This window comes from Canis aureus, chromosome X, assembly GCF_053574225.1.
Source record: "Canis aureus isolate CA01 chromosome X, VMU_Caureus_v.1.0, whole genome shotgun sequence".
NCBI lineage: Eukaryota > Metazoa > Chordata > Mammalia > Carnivora > Canidae > Canis > Canis aureus.
In genome coordinates, this window is record NC_135649.1 from 83,845,397 (window position 1) to 83,868,525 (window position 23,129).

The 23,129-nt window shown below is 37.9% G+C and overlaps 1 protein-coding gene across 3 annotated transcripts in view; it reads right to left on the bottom strand.

The window, feature by feature from the left end:
• The window catches only part of JADE3 (jade family PHD finger 3), a 140,039-nt gene that overhangs the window by 95,221 nt on the left and 21,689 nt on the right, over positions 1 to 23,129 (bottom strand). The gene's annotated exons all lie outside the window — the stretch shown is intronic.

The window sequence follows — 23,129 nt, forward strand, 5'->3', positions numbered from 1 at the left end:
GGACAAAGGAGAACTGCTCTGTGTGGTAATAAAGGGGAGATCTGGGCACAATGGCGAAAGTTCCTTAGGAGCTAGATCTTGGCTTGGGAATAAAGAATGACCTATCATAGAAAGATGAGTGAGTAGCTTCAAGAATATATGGAGGAAAAATATGTATTCTTTGTGGGGAAAACTTGATCAAGAGTCAGACAACTGCCTGTCTGACAGAATATTGTGAAGAAGACTGCTACACTGGGAAGGTATCTGGATTTGGTGATCTCCAAGGTCCTTCCAATTCTCAGATTCCATCAACCTTGGACCAGAACTTCTCAGTTTAGAGCTCAAAGACTCTGGGAAGTGTAGCACAATTATCCCAAGACAAGCTTTAAAAAAATAATGCAACAATCTGAATTCAGTAAAGCCTTTAATGGTACTACCCAGGAATATTTCACAATCAGTAAGGAATAATTCATTTAATTGGGCCTGAAAATTAATATAGGCAGGGGTTTACAAAAATTATTCTGGCCTTGAATAAAGCTAGCTTTAATTCTCATGCCTGGTCAACCTTATGCACATAATTAAATCAGTATTATTTGTAGAACTGTAGCCTATTTAATCACTGCCTCTGTGGCTTATCAGTTGTTCTCCCAGTACCAAAGTCAAACTGCTCCCACAGCTAAAGAGATCGCCACAGAAACATCCCACTGAAATGAACATTACTTGGTAAAATCAAAGAGTAAGAATAACAAGTGTGTTTTCTTTTTAACTAGTTGCTTTGGCTATTGCCAAAAGAAAAAATAAGTCTTAGCAGTGGAAAACAAGTATCCTTGACCTGTCCTTGTGTGAGGTGGGTCAGTATGGCATAAAAACAGTGGAGTCAGAACTCAGGCAGCTCCCTGTAGCTGCCCTGCTCCCAGGCCAAGAAGAAATTTCAGTGGTAGTAAATGAGACATGCTTACCTGAGGATTTTCTTTCAAAAAGGTACTATATCTTTTGTACCAACAAGTTTTTATCTGTACATAGTAAATATATGCCCAGAAGGTTATGAGTTGAGCAGACTTTACATGCCTGGAACCTGATTGATTTGAATAGACACCTGAGAAGCCCATTGTGGTTTTTAAGGAATGTGTTTCCACCATAAAAATATTAAAAGCATGCTGCAACTTAAAAACATGTGCTTTTTGTCCATGTATTTTTGCCTATTTAGGATTTCCTACCTGCAGGGATTCTGTACCACATAACTAACAAGGGGAAATACTTGCATAAAGGTAATTATTTAGTAGTTCTTTCCTATTAAATTTCAAGATTAACAACAAACCAAACCAAACCAAATGAAAACCAGCTCAAAAGGCTCTGATATATTCCCAAGTTAATGAGGTTAGTGTGATTTGAATATTACCTTCTTTCTAGACTCATAGTCTAGGCTGTGCTGGAGCTTCTTGTGGCCTGGCCCCACAATCCCCCAGAAATGCCATATGAAAGAAAAATCCCTAATATGCTGGAAAAGCAGCTGGCTAGATAGACCACCACAATGCCTTGCAGAGACTCAGGTCTGGCCCTAATCTATGAGCAAAAACTGATTACTCACCCCCCACATCCCCTGCCTAGCCTCTCCATCCGTCAAGTGCAAGCACTTACATCCTAGGATGTCACAGGGAAGTGTATTTATCCTTGGAAGACAGTGGTGATAAAATGCTAGACTGTAATGTTAGGAAGCAGTGTGGGGGGAAACCAGAGACAAACAGGGGAGGAAGGAGAAAGAGCTTGATGAATGAAGTCCTGGGGGCAAAGGTTACTGGAAAACAGCAGGACAGAAGTAAGAGAATGTGACAGAGAGGCAGGGCCAAGGCAAACAACGAGGTCAATGATATGCTGCATGAGGACAAAGAACTGTGCTTCCGGGTGAGATTACCACATATGCCTTCAAAAGAGTGGCTTTGTTTTTCAGTAGGTCCTTACGTATTCTGCCCAATAATGCAGCTCCTCTGCTTACCCTTCGAAACTTGTCCACTTAACTACACCAAAAGCTGCATCTCTAGAACAATTATTTCAGAGATATATATAAATACTTTGGGGAAAAAGAAGGGAACTAATCCCAAACATCGCTTAAAATATCAGTTAAGACTTCTGGTTCCGGGATCCCTGGGTGGCGCAGCGGTTTGGCGCCTGCCTTTGGCCCAGGGCGTGATCCTGGAGACCCGGGATCGAATCCCACATCAGGCTCCCGGTGCATGGAGCCTGCTTCTCCCTCTGCCTGTGTCTCTGCCTCTCTCTCTCTCTCTCTCTCTCTGTGACTATCATAAATAAAAAAAAAAAAAAAAAAAAAAAAGACTTCTGGTTCCAGATAAGATGGAATAAACATATCCAATTTTCTGTCCACTGAATGTGACTATAAAATTTGTACAGAATGTGGCAGCTATTAGAGAACTCTTTAAAGTATATATCAGCAGGTAGACCAGGGAAGAATACCGGAATGCCAAGTACAACTTAAACTGGTGATGACTTTACCACTTTTTTACCTCCAGTATTCTCTCATCTGAACCCAACACAACAAAACCTGAAAGTGAGTGAACACTGTGGTTAAAGCACATGTTCTGGCTCAGGTACTTTTTTTTGGAAACAGGAACTACTATAACTCAGAGAAACTTGGGGGAAATCCCCTGGGTTTTTCCTCTCTTTTTCCTCTCTTCTCCATGCCCAGAAAATCCCATGGTGGAGGCTACAGCAATGAAATTAACTGGCAAAGGAAGACTGTAGGACTTAAAACTCTCAAGAGAAAGGAAACTTACATTCCATTTGGTGGAATTACAGCTCCAAAAGGGCAAAACCAAATCCCATTGTTTTTTTCTTACTTTCTCTGCCTGCCTGTCCCTTGTGTTCCAGAGGCAGTGCATCATGAAAGTGGGTGGTTTCTGACTGGAGAACCGAAAAGGAAAGCTCTAAGGAAACAAGAAAGTACCATGAAAATAACAGGGAGAAGAGCTCAGGAAAGCAAACCCATAAAGTTGCTTATGAACAATTCAGATCACCCCCCACCCACACATATGTGGGCTTGATCCTAATTATCATGTCAAAGACTTTGAGAACTGAGCTAACAGAGGAACACTCAGGTCCCAAATTGACCAGTGGGTGTCACACATGGGACAGATCTGAATAGCACTGCAAAGGACCTGAATACTAGCCCTGGAGCTACAGTCCACAGAAAGTGAACTGGAACTTGCACTCTGAACCTAACCAGGTCAACTGACTGTTAAATAGATCAACATTCTCCATTGGACTGAAATAATATCTGGAGCCTAATAACTTAATATTCAAAATGTCCAGAATAAAACCCCAAGTTACTTGCTATACAAAGAACCACAAAAAATGCCAATTCACGTGGGAAAATACAATCAACAGATGCCAACAATGAGATGACACAAATATTTTTTTTTTTTTTTTTTTTTTTTTTTTTTTTTTTTTTTATTGGTGTTCAATTTACTAACATACAGAATAACACCCAGTGCCCGTCACCCATTCACTCCCACCCCCCGCCCTCCTCCCCTTCTACCACCCCTAGTTCGTTTCCCAGAGTTAGCAGTCTTTATGTTCTGTCTCCCTTTCTGATATTTCCCACACATTTCTTCTCCCTTCCCTTATTTTCCCTTTCACTATTATTTATATTCCCCAAATGAATGAGAACATATAATGTTTGTCCTTCTCCGACTGACTTACTTCACTCAGCATAATACCCTCCAGTTCCATCCACGTTGAAGCAAATGGTGGGTATTTGTCATTTCTAATAGCTGAGTAATATTCCATTGTATACATAAACCACATCTTCTTTATCCATTCATCTTTCGTTGGACACCGAGGCTCCTTCCACAGTTTGGCTATCGTGGCCATTGCTGCTAGAAACATCGGGGTGCAGGTGTCCCAGCGTTTCATTGCATTTGTATCTTTGGGGTAAATCCCCAACAGTGCAATTGCTGGGTCGTAGGGCAGGTATATTTTTAACTGTTTGAGGAACCTCCACACAGTTTTCCACAGTGGCTGCACCAGTTCACATTCCCACCAACAGTGTAAGAGGGTTCCCTTTTCTCCACATCCTCTCCAACATTTGTTGTTTCCTGCCTTGTTAATTTTTCCCATTCTCACTGGTGTGAGGTGGTATCTCATTGTGGTTTTGATTTGTATTTCCCTGATGGCAAGTGATGCAGAGCATTTTCTCATGTGTATGTTGGCCATGTCTATGTCTTCTTCTGTGAGATTTCTGTTCATGTCTTTTGCCCATTTCATGATTGGATTGTTTGTTTCTTTGGTGTTGAGTTTAATAAGTTCTTTATAGATCTTGGAAACTAGCCCTTTATCTGATATGTCATTTGCAAATATCTTCTCCCATTCTGTAGGTTGTCTTTGAGTTTTGTTGACTGTATCCTTTGCTGTGCAAAAGCTTCTTATCTTGATGAAGTCCCAATAGTTCATTTTTGCTTTTGTTTCTTTTGCCTTCGTGGATGTGTCTTGCAAGAAGTTACTATGGCCGAGTTCAAAAAGGGTGTTGCCTGTGTTCTTCTCTAGGATTTTGATGGAATCTTGTCTCACATTTAGATCTTTCATCCATTTTGAGTTTATCTTTGTGTATGGTGAAAGAGAGTGGTCTAGTTTCATTCTTCTGCATGTGGATGTCCAATTTTCCCAGCACCATTTATTGAAGAGACTGTCTTTCTTCCAATGGGTAGTCTTTCCTCCTTTATCGAATATTAGTTGCCCATAAAGTTCAGGGTCCACTTCTGGATTCTCTACTCTGTTCCACTGATCTATGTGTCTGTTTTTGTGCCAGTACCACACTGTCTTGATGACCACAGCTTTGTAGTACAACCTGAAATCTGGCATTGCGATGCCCCCAGATATGGTTTTCTTTTTTAAAATTCCCCTGGCTATTCGGGGTCTTTTCTGATTCCACACAAATCTTAAAATGATTTGTTCTAACTCTCTGAAGAAAGTCCATGGTATTTTGATAGGGATTGCATTAAACGTGTATATTGCCCTGGGTAACATTGACATTTTCACAATATTAATTCTGCCAATCCATGAGCATGGAATATTTTTCCATCTCTTTGTGTCTTCCTCAATTTCTTTCAGAAGTGTTCTATAGTTTTGAGGGTATAGATCCTTTACATCTTTGGTGAGGTTTATTCCTAGGTATCTTATGCTTTTGGGTGCAATTGTAAATGGGATTGACTCCTTAATTTCTCTTTCTTCAGTCTCATTGTTAGTGTATAGAAATGCCACTGACTTCTGGGCATTGATTTTGTATCCTGCCACGCTACCGAATTGCTGTATGAGTTCTAGCAATCTTGGGGTGGAGACTTTTGGGTTTTCTATGTAGAGTATCATGTCATCGGCGAAGAGGGAGAGTTTGACTTCTTCTTTGCCAATTTGAATGCCTTTAATGTCTTTTTGTTGTCTGATTGCTGAGGCTAGGACTTCCAGTACTATGTTGAATAGCAGTGGTGAGAGTGGACATCCCTGTCTTGTTCCTGATCTTAGGGGAAAGGCTCCCAGTGCTTCCCCATTGAGAATGATATTTGCTGTGGGCTTTTCATAGATGGCTTTTAAGATGGAGATGACACAAATATTGAAATTATCCAACAAGTATGTTAAAGCAGCTATTATAAAAAAATGCTTAAATAAGCAATTGCCAAACTTGAACACTCTTGAAAGAAAGCTAAAATACAAAATATTGGCAAGGTAAAGAGAAGATACAAAGGATAATCAAACTGAAAGTTTAGAACTGAAAAATAAAATAACCAAAAGTAAAAAAAAATTCACCTGGAGAACACAATAGCAGAATGGAGGAGGCAGTGAACTTGTAATAGGTAAACAAACCAGCCAATCTAAATAACAGAAAGAAAACGATGGTGGGGAAGGGGAACAAAGTCTCAAGGACTTGCAGGATAACAATAAAGGATCTAACATTTGTGTAACTGGAATCCAATATAGAGGAGAAAAAGAGTGTGATGCTAAAAAATATTTGAAGAAAAAATAGCTGAGAATTGTCAAGAAACTGAGAAAGGTTGGAGTGGTGGCAAATAGGCACAAAGAATTTTACTGGAGTGATGGAAATACTCCAAAACTGAATTACGGAGATGGTTACAGAACTTGGTAAATTTACTAAAAAGCATTTAATTATATATTTAAACGTGAATTTTGGGGTATGTAAATTATACCTTAATAAAGTTGTCATTTTAAGAATATTATACAAATGAAATCACGTGGTATATAAACTTTTGAGATTGGCTTTTTAAAATTCAGCATAATGCTCCTGAGATCCATGTAAATTGTTCCATGTAACAGTAGTTCATTCTTTTTATTCCATTTTATGCGTGTACCACAGTGTGTTTAACCATTCACCCACTGAAAGACATTTGAGTTGTTTCCAGTTTTGGATTATTACAAATAAAGCTGCTATGAATGTTCCTGTATAGGTTTTTGTGTGAAAAGATACTCTTTAAGAGAGTGAAAAGATAAAAAAAAAAAGAGAGAGAGTAAAAAGATTCTCTCAGACTAGAATAGACTCATATCCTAATATAAACAACTCCAATGATTTAATCAGAAGACAGACAACCCAACAGAAAAAATGGCAGAAGTCTTGAACAGGCTCTTGACAAGAGGATATTCAAATAGAAATAAACATAAAAAGATGTTTAACTGTATTAGTTATTAGGGAAATACAAATTAAAACCACAATAAGACTTCTAAAAAAAAAACCAAAACGGGGGATCCCTGGGTGGTTCAGTGGTTTAGCGTCTGCCTTCGGCTCAGGGCGTGATCCTGGAGTCCCATGATCGAGTCCTTCATCAGGCTCCCTGCATGCAGCCTGCTTCTCCCTCTGGCAGTGTCTCTGCCTCTCTCTTTCTGTGTCTCTCATGAATAAATAAATAAAATCTTTTAAAAAAAAACAAAATGTCCATCAACAGAAGAATAGATAAACAAATTCTGGTACACTCATACAATGAAATATTCAGCAATAAAACAGGATGGACTACTGATATATATGATATCAGGGATGGATCTCAAAAACATTATATTGAACAAAAGAAGCCAAAAATAATACAGACACCAGAATACATACTATATAATTTTATTTCCATGAAGTTCAATAACAGGCAAAACTAACCTATGGTGACAGAAATCTGAATAATGGTTGCCTTTGGTTGGAGAATACTATCTGAAAAGAAACACGATGGTATATTCTGGTGTGACAGAAATCATCTAGATCTTTACTGGGGTGTGGGTTACATGGGTATATATACAATTGTCAAAACTCAAACTGTACTCTTAAAAATCTTTTCATTTTACTGTATGTAAATTATACTCAATAAAAAAGAAATAGGAAAGCCACAATAAAACATCACTAGTGTTCATTAGGATGGCTAAAATTCAAAATCTCAACAATCTAAGCACTGGCAAAGATGTGACCAAATGGTACCTTCTGAATATTGCTGGTGAGACTATAAATTAGTCTAAATGCTTTGGAAAGCTGTTGACAATATCTACTGAGGCTCAACATGTGCATACCTTATGACTCAGCTCTTAGTTATACCGAACAGAAATGTACAGATTTGTTTCTCAAAAGATACGCAAGAATGTTCAGATGAGTACTATATGTAGTGGCCCCAAATTGGAAACAACCCTGATATGTTCATCACAGTATAACAGAATTCTTTAGACTGTGAGATGTGTGTGTGTGTGTGTATGTATTCTTCACCTACGCAAAGTGTCAAAATAGGATTAATCTATAGTAACAGAATTAAAGATAATGATAATTTGCTAACCTCTGGGGTATAAGAAAGAGGTAGTCCTTGCTAGGAAGTAGGAAATGGACTTCTGCAGTGCTGGCAATGCAATGCTCTTTTTCTTGACCTGGACACTGGTTAAATAGGTATGTTCCCTTATCAATAGAGTTGTACACTTATGCCTTGTTCACTTTTTCTTCAGGTACATTACACTTCCACTTATATGTTAGATTCCGTCCCTAGGCTATATGCATGCAAACTAAGTTTTTCTCCTTTGTTCACTACCACCACCACTACACCCCTTTTCCTTCTTTAGCATGTGCACTTCCCTTACTCTCTGCATTCTTGTCTGCTGAACTATCAATAATACTTGGTACTTAACTCGAATCTTCATTGCCAGTGATGGGATCACATAAAGTCAAAATCACAGTGAAAAAAGAGACCCCACAAAATAACTACAGGGAGAACACAGGCATCCTTTCTTTACACAGGCAGGACTTTATGAGTCAGCATCAAAGAACTGGACCTTGTCTATCCACAGAGGGAAAACCATCCTTTAAATAGAAGGATTAGTTCATTTGCCCACGTAATTCCAGGACAAAGCTATAATCCCAGAGTGACATTCTTTATGTGCTCCTTCCAGTAGAGGAAATCTTTCCAAAGGCACTTTGAGATACTCTGGCAATTATCAAAGCTGAAGAATATTATAAAGGGGGCAAAAAGGCTGTCCAGGAATTGATTCTTAACAGTGTAAAATCCGGACTCGGGGCAGCCCCGGTGGCCCAGTGGTTTAGCACCACCTTCAGCCCGGGGTGTGATCCTGGAGACCCTGGATCGAGTCCCATGTCAGGCTCCCTGCATGGAGCTTGCTTCTCCCTCTACCTGTGTCTCTGCCCCTCTCTCTCTGTGTCTGTCGTGAATAAATAAATAAAATCTTTAAAAAACTGATTGAATTGTACACTTAAATGAGTGTACTTCACTGTATACAAATTGTGCCTCAATAAAGTTGCTTTTAAAAAAAATCTGGGGGGATCCCTGGGTGGCTCAGTGGTTTAGTGCCTGCCTTTGGCCCAGGGCACAGTCCTGGAGTCCTGGGATTGAGTCCCACGTCAGGCTCCCAGCATTGAGCCTGCTTCTCCCTCCTCTTGTGTCTCTGCCTCTCTCTCTCCCTCTATGTCTATCATAAATAAATAAATAAATCTTAAAAAAAATGCTACCATAAAGCTTTAAAAAAAATAAAAAATAAAAAGAATAAAAAAAATCTGGACTCAGGCATGTTAATCTTAAAAATTTCCCACAAGCTAACTTAATTTTTACATTACCTTTAATTTCACAGAATGTTATTCATTAATTTATACACACTCCAAATTTATGTACAGGATACTGTAGGCTAACATCACATTTGTTATTGCAGATATAGGGACAGATAACTGTAAGGCCTATAATTTTGACATAACTGAGGGCTCTAGTAGATGGATAAGGAGAGGAAAACAAATAACTACAGCCAAGGATGACAAGTTTTATAAGAGAAGAAGGGAAGGCTCCAAGTTTCCTAGGGGCATGGAAGGACAGTGACTAAATCTGTCCAGAGAAGGTATGAAGGCTCCATGTCAGAAGTAACATTATCAGGACGTGTACCAACCAAACAACATGGTACCTCTTGAGATCTTAGAGATGAATGAAATTCACATGTTTGCATTTCCTATTTCCTGTATCTGGAAGTGACTGGACACCCACGGGGGGCAAATTCTGATACTGCCTATACAGGGGACCAAAAAACTCAAACATCCAAAACCCCAAACTAATATGGGGGTTGCATGGATGTAAAAAAAGAAGTGACTTTGACTTTATTTTGGGGAAGCAGGGTTGGAATATGATCACAAGTTATCAAAAACAAACAATTTTGACATTTTACTTAAGATGGACTGTGAGAATAAAAGGTGAATCAGTCTGAAGGATGGAAAAAAGGAGAGTGCAATAATCTGAAGTTCCTATCCAAGCATGGCCCAGAGGGAGATGGAACTCAGGTCCAAATACCCAACCTTCTTGGCTGGGGGACAGGAATACCACAGTTTTCAGAAAAGGACCAAAAGGAACGCTCATGCTGATGACATCAAACATGAGAATCACATCACTAAAGTCCAAGTCCACACTTGAGAAGATGATTTGGCCTCCCACACAACTTATCCAAAGAGACAGAGATAGTATCAGCAGTATAGTAATAAATGTTTAACATCAGCCTGAGGGATGCTGTGATTTGTAGTTTACTGATTTCTGTGATGTAGATATTCCCACCATGGTCAATTTCAAACTGTTAAGATGATGTCATTGGGCACCTGGGTGGCTCAGTGGTTGAGCATCAGCCTTCATTCAGCTCAGGTCATGATCCCAGGGTCCTGGGATCAAGTCCTGCATTGGGCTCCCCACATGGAGCCTGCTTTTCCCTTTCTGCCTGTGTCTCTGCCTCTCTCTGTGTCTCTAATGAATAAATAAATAAAATCTTTAAAAAATAAAAAATTTTTAAAAAAGATGATGTTATTTGCCATGGAATTTGAGAGTGATACATACAACCAGCTCTTGCAATCTGGTGTAAGGTGGCTACATCACCTGAAAATGCAGTCAGTTGAATTTTTACTATCAGTAAATTGCTATCTTGACTTATACAGATCAGATCTCAAGAGCTAGGTGACCTGAAGTCCATCCTTAAGTAAGAGGTCCATCCTCGGTAAGAACAAGATTGGGTTTTGGAGCACACCAAATAGAAGGCCAATCCTGGACTATGGTAAATTCTCCAAGGTGAAAGGTAAAACACACATGATAGCATGGAAAGGCACATATACATATTAAAATAAAAGGAATGAACATACCCCCCCCAAAAAACACCCGTGCAAGTAATTCTGTGTATTAGACTACCGAGTGGTATGAAAGACTGATGAGCAGTGAGTTTGGGGAGCCAAGCTAGGAATAGACTATAAAGAGAGGTATGGGGGGGAGCACCTGGGTGGCTCAGTCAGTTAAGCATCTGCATTTGTTCAGCTCAGGTCATTATCCCAGGATCTTGAGATGGAGCCCAGCATCAGGCTCCCTGCTCAGTGGGAAATCTATTTCTCCCTCTCTTCCCTGCTCATGCTCTCTTGCTCTCTCTCTCTCTTAAGAAAGAAAGAAAGAGAAAGAAGAAAGAAAGAAAGAAAGAAAGAAAGAAAGAAAGAAAGAAAGAAAGAAAGAAAGACAGAAAAAAAGGAAGGAAGAAAAGAAAAGCAAGCATTTAAAAAGAGAGAGATGGCATGGAGAACTATACTTATGGGCACCCTTTGCCCTCATTAGTTATACCTATTCACATATTATCCATTTATACAAAAGTGCCTCAGTGAGAGATCAGGGAGCTGATATTTGAACCCATGGACTGATTGCCACAGCATATTACCCCACTACATCATGCTACTTCCATGGGAGGGCTAGGTGATGATGTAAGAACACTCCCTCCCCAATGCTGTCCACCGCCCCTTAAGTCCTCTACATTATCTGAACCCCCAAAAGGGAGACTATGGAATTTTTCTTTCAGGTCCAGCTAGAAAATTCTACTACATCCCTTTGGGATCCATTTCAATAGTTTAGAAACACTTCCATCATTTCTTAATAAACCCATCAGACAAATATAGTCCTTATTTTTAGTACTCATAATTATAACTAGCTACTATCAAAAAATTTTTTAAATGTCCTAAGTAATGAAGGGGCACCCTCTTAATCTTTTCTTTTGCAGAGCTAGTGATCATAATCTTTTATCTGCTATTCTGAAGTCTTGTTTTCCAGCTCTTTATCATTCTTCATGTTTTCCCAAGCCAGACACTCTTTTAAAAGGCATGGCCACTGGTGAATACCATGAAGTTACCCAGTAGCTCTTGTATTCCATACATCCATGTATCTATCCAATTATTAGAAAAACTGTAGACAGTGGAAAAGGAGTTCTCAAAAAAGGAGTAAGAATGATTAAGATGGTTAAAATAACTTTTAAAAAACTTTAAAAATGTAATCCTTACTAATAAATACAAACATGGTTTGAGGAAGAATGAAACAAATATAAAACTTACTGACAGGCAAAAGACACCATTAAGGTGAATACAGGAATTAGAAATGTAACAAAAATCAAGTGTAAATTTAATAGTTTTTTGAAGCCTATGACTGATTCTGTCCCCTTCACTACTGCCTACCCTAGTAAGCTTTCCATTATATAATGTACTCAAAGAGTCACTCATGAAGAAGTCAGACATGATTCCAAAAAATGTATCCTATGGACATTTTATTGATCTCTGAAGGACCAGCAAATGTAAATGGTTTAAATAAACCAATCAAAAGGCAGAGATTGGCATAGTGGGTTAAAGAAAATTATTCATTTATATGCTATCTACCACAACTCACTTCAAATATAAGGAATTAAGTAGGTTGGAAGTAAAAAAAATGGAGAAAAAATAAGATGCAAACATTACTCAAAAGAAAGCAGGGGTGGCTATATTAGTATCAATAAAAAGAAAATTACCACAGGTGAAGAACACTGAATAATGATAGAAAGGCTGGTATACCAAGATATAGCAATCTTAAATGTATATGCATCAAAAAAAAAAACACCCCCAAAATATCAGCTGCAAAATATGTGAAGCAAAAACTGATTGAACTGAAAGAAAAACCAAAAAATCTAGTTATAGTTGGAGACTTCAACGTTCTTTTCTCAACAATTGATAGAACCAATAGACAAATCAGCAAGGATAAGGAACTCAAGAAACACAATCAACCAACAGGATTTAACTGACATTGGCAGAATACTGCATCCAACAACAGCAGACTATTCTTTTCAAGCACCCACAGAAAATATACAAAGATAAACTACAGCTTGGGCCACAAAATGAACTTAAACAAATTTAATAGGAGTGATATCATATGGAGTACATTCTCTGACCACAATGGAATCAAGGCAGAAATCAATAGCAAAAAGATAACAGGAAAATCTCCACACATCTGGAAACTAAGTTATATAATTCTAAATAAGCCATGGGTCAAGAGAGGAGGTCTCAAGGGAAATTTTTAAAATACATTCTGAACTGAATGAAAATGAAAATGAAAATACCATAACATACTCAAATTTGTGAGGCAGAGCTAAAGCAGTACTGAGAGGGAAATTTATAACACTAAGTGCTTATGCGGACTCCTGGATGGTTCAGCGGTTAAATGTCTGCCTTTGGCTCAGGAAGTGATCCTGGGGTCCCGGGGATCAAGTCCCACATCAGGCTCCCTGCATGGAGCCCGCTTTTCCCTCTGCCTATGTCTTTGCCTCTCTCTCGGTGTCTCTCATGAATAAATAAATAAAATCTTTTAAAAGAAAGAAAAAAAATAACACTAAATGCTTGTGTTAAAAAAGAAGAAAATCTCAAATCAATAATCTAAGCTCCTACCACCTCAAGAAACTAGAAAAAGGAGTATAATAATCCTTGATATAGGATACAAAAGTAGATGAAGGTTTGAGAAGAAAAGAGATGCCTGGGTGGCTCAGTGGTTGGGCGTCTGCCTTTGGCTCAGGGTGTGATCCCAGACTCCTGAGATTGAGTCCCACATGGGGCTCCTTGCATGGAGCCTGCTTCTCCTCCCTCTGCCTGTGTCTCTGCCTGTCTTTATGTGTCTCACATGAATAAATAAATAAAATCTTAAAAAAAAGGTTTGAGAAGAATGAACTTCTATGAGGTAGTAACATTGGATAGGTAGGTCAACCTGAAGTGGCCTGAAGTGGGCAGAGTATCTGGGCAGGAAAACAACCAAACTAATGGCCTTGTTTAGGTAAAGGTAGAAATTAAGCTCTGGGCTTCCTACAGCAGCTGACCAGCATAAAAAAACCTCAAGGAGACAGAGGAATAGGGATGTACACACCACAGGGCACATATTATCAACACATACATATAATCCCATAGAGGGCCCCACTTGAGCAGGTGATTAGCACACCAGTGGGATTCTTATCTGTCAGGACATGCCTAGGAGCAGCCTATTTTACCAAGAATCTAGGTTCTTGAGGGAACAAGGCATCTCCAAGTAAAGAATGTTGTCCTAAGGGAAGACAACAGTTCACCAACATGACCTAGTGGTCCCCCCAAGGTCTGAGGGAGTAATGATTCAGAAAGTGGGTGTGAAGCATGTTACTCAGGTTTATCTAAAAGCTCAGCTTTCAAGGACTTGATTCAGAATTCCAGTCAGAGAGGGCCCTTCCACAGAAACCTAAACAAGCTGACTTGTAGTCCCTACAGCCCCAGGAGCTCCAGCTACAGCAGGAGGATGAAAGAGTCCAGAGCCTCAGCACAGACATCAATCAGTGCCCTTAACTCATCCAGTGGGTTCTGGATGAGTGGGTCACTCTTATGTGCAGAGTCAGGCATGTCAGTGGTATTAGCAAAAATGGGAGCTGTGCAAACACAGAACAACCTCGATGGGCTAAAAGCACTAGCAGCCCAGCAAGGACTCTGCCCCAGAGGTCACCAAAAGTGCTAGAAGGAAAGAGAAGAGGAGGTAGATGACATTTCAAGCTCTAGAACACCTAGTCAGGAAAACACAGCAGATAACCTCCAGGATAAACTGGTTCTATCTGAAAACTGTCCTATAAGCTGAAAAACTTTAACAGAACTAGCAAAAGTCTACAGAGTGACTGTTATTTAGACTTTTTCCTGTCACCTAAAATGTAAATTTCCAAATCAAGAGAATATATTTTTACCCTAAAAATTAATTGTACATTTAATATTGGTTGTTTCTAGGAACACTCTATGATAGGCAACTCACTTAAGAAGCTTAAATTTCAATGGGTAACAGAAGTTAACTTGGGCCTAAAAACATCCTTAAGTGTATGCATAGTACAGATATGGCTCACTTGGTCCTTGAGATGGAGGGAAGCAGTTAGGAGACACAGGCCATGGACATCTCAGTAGACTTCTGATGCCAGCTGGCAAGGCTGGTCTGTAGGCAAGAGGAAAGGCCAACTACAGGGGTAGGGGTGAGGGGCAATGTCAGGGTTCCTGGTTAGAGTTGGGATTTCCTCTTCATTTAAAAGTGATCAGCCATTTCCTCTCACTAGTCTCAGAGAAACAGCCTCACAAAAGAAGTCTACAGAAAGTCAACTAGGTAATTAGACTTGTAAAAAGCCCAACTCAGAAGCAGGAAAACAAAATTTAAATAACGGCCTTTATCTCTTCTAGCCAAGAAAACCTCCCTAAGGCCCTCACAATTGCCTGTCAAGTGACTCCAAATAAAAATCTTCTTTAAATAACTAGATAGAAACAGTTCTGGCTTTTCTTCCAATCAATTTCTCCTGCTTTAAAGGGCTAATCTGATTGATTGATAGACCTTTATTTTTTTCCCTCAGCTTTACTGAGGTACAACTCACAAATTTGTATAAAATGTGATGATTTTATATACATATACATTGTAAAAGGATTTCCACCAAATTAACACATCCATTATTTCACATACTTTTTTTTTCCTTTTGTGGTGAAAAACATTTAAGTTCTACTCTTAGCATCTTTAAGTATGTAATGCAGTATTGTTAACTATAGTCATCATGCTGTTTATTAGATCCCCAGAGCTTATTCATCTTATAACTGAAAGTTTATACCCTTTTACCAACCTCTGCCCATTTCTCCCACTCCTCAGTCCCTGGAAACCACTATTCTACTCTGTTTCTATGAGTTCAACTTAAAAAAAATTACATACATAAGTGATACACCATGCAGTATTTGTCTTTTTCTCTCTAGTTTATTTCACATAGCACAATACCCTCCAGGTTGATCTATGTTGTCACAAATGGCAGGATTTCCTGAAGAGCTAACTTTAAAAGTACAATGTGAAATATTGTTCTAGAACTGAGAATATTTAATATATGTTAATAAACTAGTACTGTAATCAGCTAATAACTCTTCTACTTATACTTAAGACACTTATTCAAAGAGCAGTTTGAAGTCTAGCTAACCTTTTCACACAGCTCAGATCACTGACATTCTAACTCAACTCACTAGGCATTATTCTAAAAAAGTTAGCAAACTTTTTCTGTAAAGGGCCAGAGAGTAAATATTTTTTGCTTGGTAGGCCACTCGGTCTGTGTCTTAACTATTCAACCCTGTCACTGCAGCAAAAAGAAACATAAATAATATGTGAACAAACGGACAGGGCTGTGTTCCAATTAAACTTCACTTATGGATGCTAAAATCTGAACTTCATACAATTTTCACATATCATGAAATATTCTTCTTTCAATTTTTTCCAACCATTTAAAAACAGAAAAATTCATTTTTAGCTTGTGGGCTGTATGAAAATAGGTAGCAGGCCAGATCTGGCTGGCAGGCTACATAGTGTACCAATTCCTGCTCAAACCAAGACTTGATGCCTCCCAGAAAGAATTTAAAATTTCAGGCTTTCTCTGATTTAAAAAAGTACACATTTCAAACCAACATTTCACCATAAACTTCTGTTATTAAAATTTCAGCTTGAGGAGCAGGGGCAAACTCTGTAAATGTGTAGCAACATATTATAGTGGAAAGAGAACTAGAAAACTTACAGACCTGTAATTTACTAGGTATATAAAACTACAAAACTTATTCTTTCTGGAGCTCAATTCCCCCTCATTCTAGTCCCTTTGCAACAACCTTCCACATTCCATAGTTACAACTATAATTTACTAAGCTAATGTTAATTTCTGTCTGGGATATATAGCAAATATTTCTATTTCTATTGTGTGCAGGTCCCTATGAAGCAAAGACACTTTTAAAAGAAGTCTTTTATCATTGTTATTCCAGTCTATTCCAGAATCTAGAGCCAACTTATGATGCCCTGAATAGCCTGAGCAGTGAAAAACCTCAAACAGGATAAACCTGAAGAAATACTGTCCAGACATAATCCAAATCAAACTGCTAAACAAAAATACAAAGGAAAAAATATTGAAAGCAGTCAGACAGAGGCACCTGGGCGGCTCATTGGTTGAGCATCTGCCTTTGCCTCAGGTTTTGATCCTGGGGTCCTGGGATCAAGTCCCACATTGGGTTCCCTACAGGCCTGCTTCTCCCTCTGCCTATGTCTCTGGCTCTCTGTGTCTCTCATGAATGAATAAATAAAATCTTAAAAAAAGAAAGCAATCAGACAAAAACCTTATATTACAGGAATACTAGTTACCTTTTATAGGGGTACAATAATTTGACATTACAGTGGATTTTTTTTTTTATCAGAAACCATGAAGGTCAAGGAAATGGCATGACATGTTTGAAGTGTGGGGAACAAAGAACATGTAATTCTATATCCAGCAAAAATATCCTTCAGAAATGAGAATTTATAGCCAGCAAACTAAAAGAATTGCTATAGGAAGTTCTTCAGACAGTTGGAAAATTATAGCAGACAGAAATTTAGAACATTGGGGACAAAGGAACAGCAATATAAATGGAAAGTATTTGGGTAAATATAACTGACTATTCTCTTGAGTTTTTAAAAACATCTTTGACTACTGACAGCAAAAATGATAATGTGTGAAGGGATTTTCAATAGGTGTAGATGTAATATAAGACAACTATAACAAAAAGGGTGGAGGGTAAAGGGTAAAGTTTCTGCATTCCTCTTGAAGTGATAAAGTATTGATACTAAGCAAACTGTGCAAAGCTAAATGTGTATAATTCCTAGTGTAACCACAAAAATATCCAGAGATAAACTAAAAAATCAGAGTAGATAAATTAAAATAGAGCACTAAAAGTGTTCAAATAACCCAAAAGAAGGCAAGGGAGAGGGAAAAAGGAAATAACAACAGAGGTTAACACAAGAAGTAATTAAATGGTAGGCTAAAATCAAGCATAAATAGTTACATTAAGTGTAATGGTCTAAACATACAATTAAAAGATAAAGAATGTCAGAACAGATTTTAAAAATATGACTAATCTACACACTGTCTATAAGAAATTCACTTCAAATATAAATGATACAGGTAGGTGAAAAGCAAAAGGATGAAAAAAGATACATAATGCAAACAATGATCAAAAGAAAGAATTCAGAGGAAGGAAAATGACAAGGATAAAGTGGGATATAGAGGGACATAACATAATGCTGAAAGGTTATTAACTCACTCAAAAGAATTAACAATCCTAAATCTGTACATACCTAACAACAGTGCTTCAAAATATGTGAAGCAAAACTGTCAGACCTAAAATTAGTAAAAAAATTCACAATTATAGTTGGAGGCTTCAATACTCCTCTCTAATTAATACACAGAACCACTAGACAGAAAAATCAGCAAGAATATATGAGAACTTAACATCATTATCAACCAAGTGGCATTAGCTGCATAATAAGGAACACTCTACCTGACAATAGCAGCATATATATTTTTTCAACAAGACAGACCATATCCTAGGTCATAAAACAAACCTCAAACATAAACGCATTGAAATTATAAAAGAATATGCTCCATGACCATAAAGAAATTAAACTAGAAATCAACAATACAAAGAGGAAAAGCTCCAAACACTTGGATATTAGACAGCTACATCTAAATAATCCATGAATCAAAGAGAAACTTCCAAGAGAAATTAGAAAATGTTCTGAATTAAAGAAAAATGAAAATACAAATAATCCAATCTATGGGCTACCGCTGAAGCAGAGTTTAGAGGGAAATTAACAGCATTAAACGCACTTTTAGGGGGGAAAAAAAGGTCTCAATAAACAATCTAAACTTCCACCTTAGAAACTGCAAAAAGAAGAGCAAAATAAATCCAAAGTAAGCAGAACAAGGAAATAATCTACATAAAGCAGAAATCAATGAAGCTGAAAAACAACAGAGAAACAAAAACAGACAAAAATCAATGATAATAAAAGTTGGTTCTTTAAAAAAATCAATAAAATTGATAAACTTCTAGCAAGACTGAGAGAGAAAAGAAGAGAGAACACTCAAAATAGCCATATCAAGAATGAAAGAGGGGATTATTACCATACACCCTGCAAATACTGAAAGGATAATAAACCAATCTGATGAATAACTCTATGCACACAGACAACTCAAATGAAATGGGACAGATTTCTCAAAAACCATGAGCTACCAAAATTCATTGAAGATGAAATAGATAACCCAAATAATGCCATATATATTAAGGAAATTAAATGCACAGCTAAAAATCTTTTTAAAGAGAAAATCCCAGGCCCAGATGTTTCACCAGCAAATTTCAACAAACATTTAAAGAAAAAACAACACCAATTCTGCAAGATCTCTTCCAGGAAACAGGAGAGGATGGAATCCCTCCCAACTCTTATTTTATGAAGCCCTGCTATCAAATCCAGACAAATGCAGTACAAAAAAGAAAACTATAGACCAATATCCCTCATGAATATAGAAGCAAACATCCCCAACAAGATATCAGCAAATCTAATTGTAATATATAAAACCTACAAACAAGTGGGCTTTACCCCAGGAATGCAAGGCAGGTTCAATGTCTGAAAACCAATCAATGTAATCAACCACATCAAATTTATTTTTTTTATTTTTATTTTTTTTAATTTTTATTTATTTATGATAGTCACAGAGAGAGAAAGAGAGAGAGGCAGAGACATAGGCAGAGGGAGAAGCAGGCTCCATGCATCGGGAGCCCGATGTGGGATTCGATCCCGGGTCTCCAGGATCACGCCCTGGGCCAAAGGCAGGCGCCAAACTGCTGCGCCACCCAGGGATCCCAACCACATCAAATTTAAAAAAGAAAATCCACATGATCATATCAGTTGATGATTACATAAGCATTTGTCAAACTTCATTATCCACTCATGATAGAAATTCTCAGCAAACTAGGAATACAGGGCAACTTCATCAACCAGATAAAAGAACTTCAAAAAAGGAATGCCTGGGTGGCTCAGGGGTTAAGCATCTGCCTTTGGCTCAGGTCATGATCCCAGGGTCCTGGGATCGAGTCCCACATCAGGCTCCTCACAGGGAGCCTGCTTCTCCTTCTGCCTATGTCTCTGCCTCTCTCTCTGTATCTCTGATGAACAAATAAAATCTTAAAAAATGAACTTCAAGATGAAAGACCTGAAGGTGAAACAGGAAAAAGGTATCCTTTTTCACCACTTCTTTTTTAAAAAAAATGTTTTGAGTATAACTGACAGTGTTATCTCACCACTATTAAACATCATACTGGAAGTCCTGGTCTGTGCAATAAGGGATGGATGGATGGATGGATGGATGGATGGATGGATGGACAGATGGATAAACAGATAAATAAATGGCATACAGGGGTGCCTGGCTGGTTCAGTGGGTAGAGCATGAGACTCTTGATTTGGGGGTTGTAAGTCTGAGCCCCCCCCACAGTGGGTGTAGAGATTACTTAAAACCAAATGGCACTATCTCTACTGCTAAACATGATTGTTTGCTTAAAATATATCAGGGAAAAAAATAAAATAAAATATATCAGGGAATATATTCTATTTTTTTTAAAGTCCTATAACAACCAGTTAGCTTAGCAAGGGAGCAGGATATAAGGTCAATACAAAAATAAATCATATTTCTATGTGGTGGCAATAAACAATTAGAAACTGATTATTTAAAAAATATATTACTTACAGTAGCTCCAAAGAAATAGAATATTTAGGCGTAAATCTAACAAAACATGTACAGGACCTATATGCTGAAAACTAAAAACACTGACAAAAGAAAGAAGTGAAAATCTAAATAGATGGCGAAATATACTATATTCATGTGGTGGAATGTTCAGCATATTAAAGATGTCAATTATCTCCACATTCATCAAATTCATCATTAGATTTAATCTGATTCCAGTAAAAATCGAAGCAGTTTTTGTAAGTATAGACAACTTGATTCTAAAATTTATGAAAAAAAAATAAAATTTATGAACAAAAGGTATAGAATAGCTAAAACAAATTTTAAAAAGGTTAGAGAGGGACACCTGGGTGCCTCAGTGGTTGAGCGTCTGCCGTCAGCTCAGGGCGTGATCCCAGTTCCAGGACTGAGTTCACATCGGGCTCCTTGTGTGGAGCCTGCTTTTCTCTCTGCCTGTGTCTCTGCCTCTCTCTCTGTGTCTCTCATGAATACATAAATAAAATCTTTAAAAATAATAAAAAGGTTAGAGAATTCACACTAACTGATTTTAAGCATTACAGTAAAGCTACAGTAATGAAGACAGTGGTATTGGTGAAGTGATAAAAACTGACCAATGGAACAAGAGAGTTCAGATATCAACTCACATAAATATAGGCAACTGATGTTTGACAAAGGTACAAACAACTTAAAGGAGGAAGGATAGTCTTTTGGGCAAACGGTGCTGAAACAATAAGATATCCACATGTAAAAAATAGACCTCCACCTAAACTTCACATCACATACAAATATTAACTGGAAATGGGCATAAACCTAAATGTAGAACATAGAACTATAAAACTTTTAGAAGAAAACACAGGAGAAAAATCTTCATGACCTAGAGTTAATAAAATGGTCCTTTTAAAAAAATGATAAACTGGATTTCATCAAAATTAAAATCTTGCTTGGTGACTGACACTGTTAAGAAAATGAAAAGCCAAGCCACAGATGTAGAGAAAATATTGATAAATTATGTAACCAATAAGGGATTTTTATCCAGAATATTAAAAAAATACCTCTCAAAACTTAACAGTTAAAAGGGCACCTGGCTGGCTCAGTCAGAAGAGCATGTGACTCGATCTCAGGTGGAGTTCAAGGCCTACACTGGGTATAGAAATACTTAAAACAAATAAATACATATGGGATGCCTCGCTGGCCCAGTTGGTAGTGTATGTGACTCTTGATCTCAGAGTTGAGTTCGAACCCCGTGTTGAGAGTAGAAATTATGTAAAAAAAAAAAAAATCTTTATTTTTAAAGATTTTCTTTTCTTTCTTTGAGAGAGAGCGAGACAGAGCATGTGCACAAGCAGGGGGAGCAGCAGAGAGAGAGGGAGAAGCAGGCTCCCCACCGAGCAGGGAGCTCTATGTAGGGCTCGATCCCAGGACCCTGGGATCATGACCTCTGCTGAAGGCATTCGCTTAACTGACTGAGCCACCCAGGTGCCCCCAAAATAAAATCTTTAAAATAATAATAAACTTAAAAAAAATCTTAATAGCAAGAAAACTACCAAATTTTAAAATGACCAAATTTTTGAACAAATACTCCTCTGAACAAATACTTGAGCAAACTACTTCTGATAGGTTCAATAATGGATCATGAATTTGAAATCAGTCTGTTTTTTTTTTTTTTAATTTTACGGGTGGGAGCAATGCTCCTTCTAGCTCTCTACATCCCAATGCAGAAGCTGGCCCAATTGATTATTTTTTCAAAAACATTTTATGATGAAATATTAAAGAACTTTGTTTTAATAATCACCAGGAAAAAAAGGAGTTGAAAAATTTCCCCCTACTTATGTCCCATATTCTTACCCCACTCCACCCCCTCCTCCCTGGTGTTTTAGAATTCTGGTTCAAAATTTCTCTGCAGAGGATTCCCTATGCTGCATGGGAAGTTGGCCCTTTGGTCTCTGTATAAATGGGCACCATACCTGGATTATTCTGAATTTGAGTTTTTATTGCAAGGTATTTGTTTATACCTCTTTCAATAAAGTCATCAAGCCAATTCAGAATATTTATAAATACCAGGTGTTAATGAACCATGTTTTAACCTACCCTTCCTGTTTCACAGGATGTTTCAAATTTGTATGTATTTAATATTCAGTGGCCTTGTAGCTTTTATTAATGTGAAAAAGACCCACTCTTTTCCTTGACTCTGTGGGTGCTAACAGGGTAGACTGCAACCCTCCATCTGGGCTTGCTCTGTTCTCCACTTTCATCCTGGACAACTGCAAATCAATGACTGACACTGAGTACCAGTGAAGCCTGCTTGAGGCAGAGGGTGAGCAGGGGTGGTCAGGACTGAGCAGTGCCTAGTGTCTGAAACACACTGGGCATTTGCTGAATTGTTGATTTGATTATGCTGTTCAGTAGTGTGAAAAAGAAAGTGTTAAAATAAAACCTGTTAGGGAAAAAGAGGCTCTATCACAGCAAGCTACAGTATATTTTGCCAAAGCTATTAGATTTTTGAGGCAGCTGGTAGTTTATCAATTTTTATTGTTCCAATATAGTTATTTTATGGCCATTACTAGCAAAAGTGGATTATAAGGAATAGTGTTTGACAGGAAAGAAGGGCCCAGTGTGAGTCTGTTTGCTCTGGATCTCCTAAAACAAAGGTTCTTAATGTCATCCTCTTGGCTTATAAATAGAACAATAACATGATAGGAAGGAACATCAGTTTCTCATTTTGTGAGAATAGTTCCAGAAAGTCTTTCTGCAGTATTCTGCAGAGGTATCTAGTT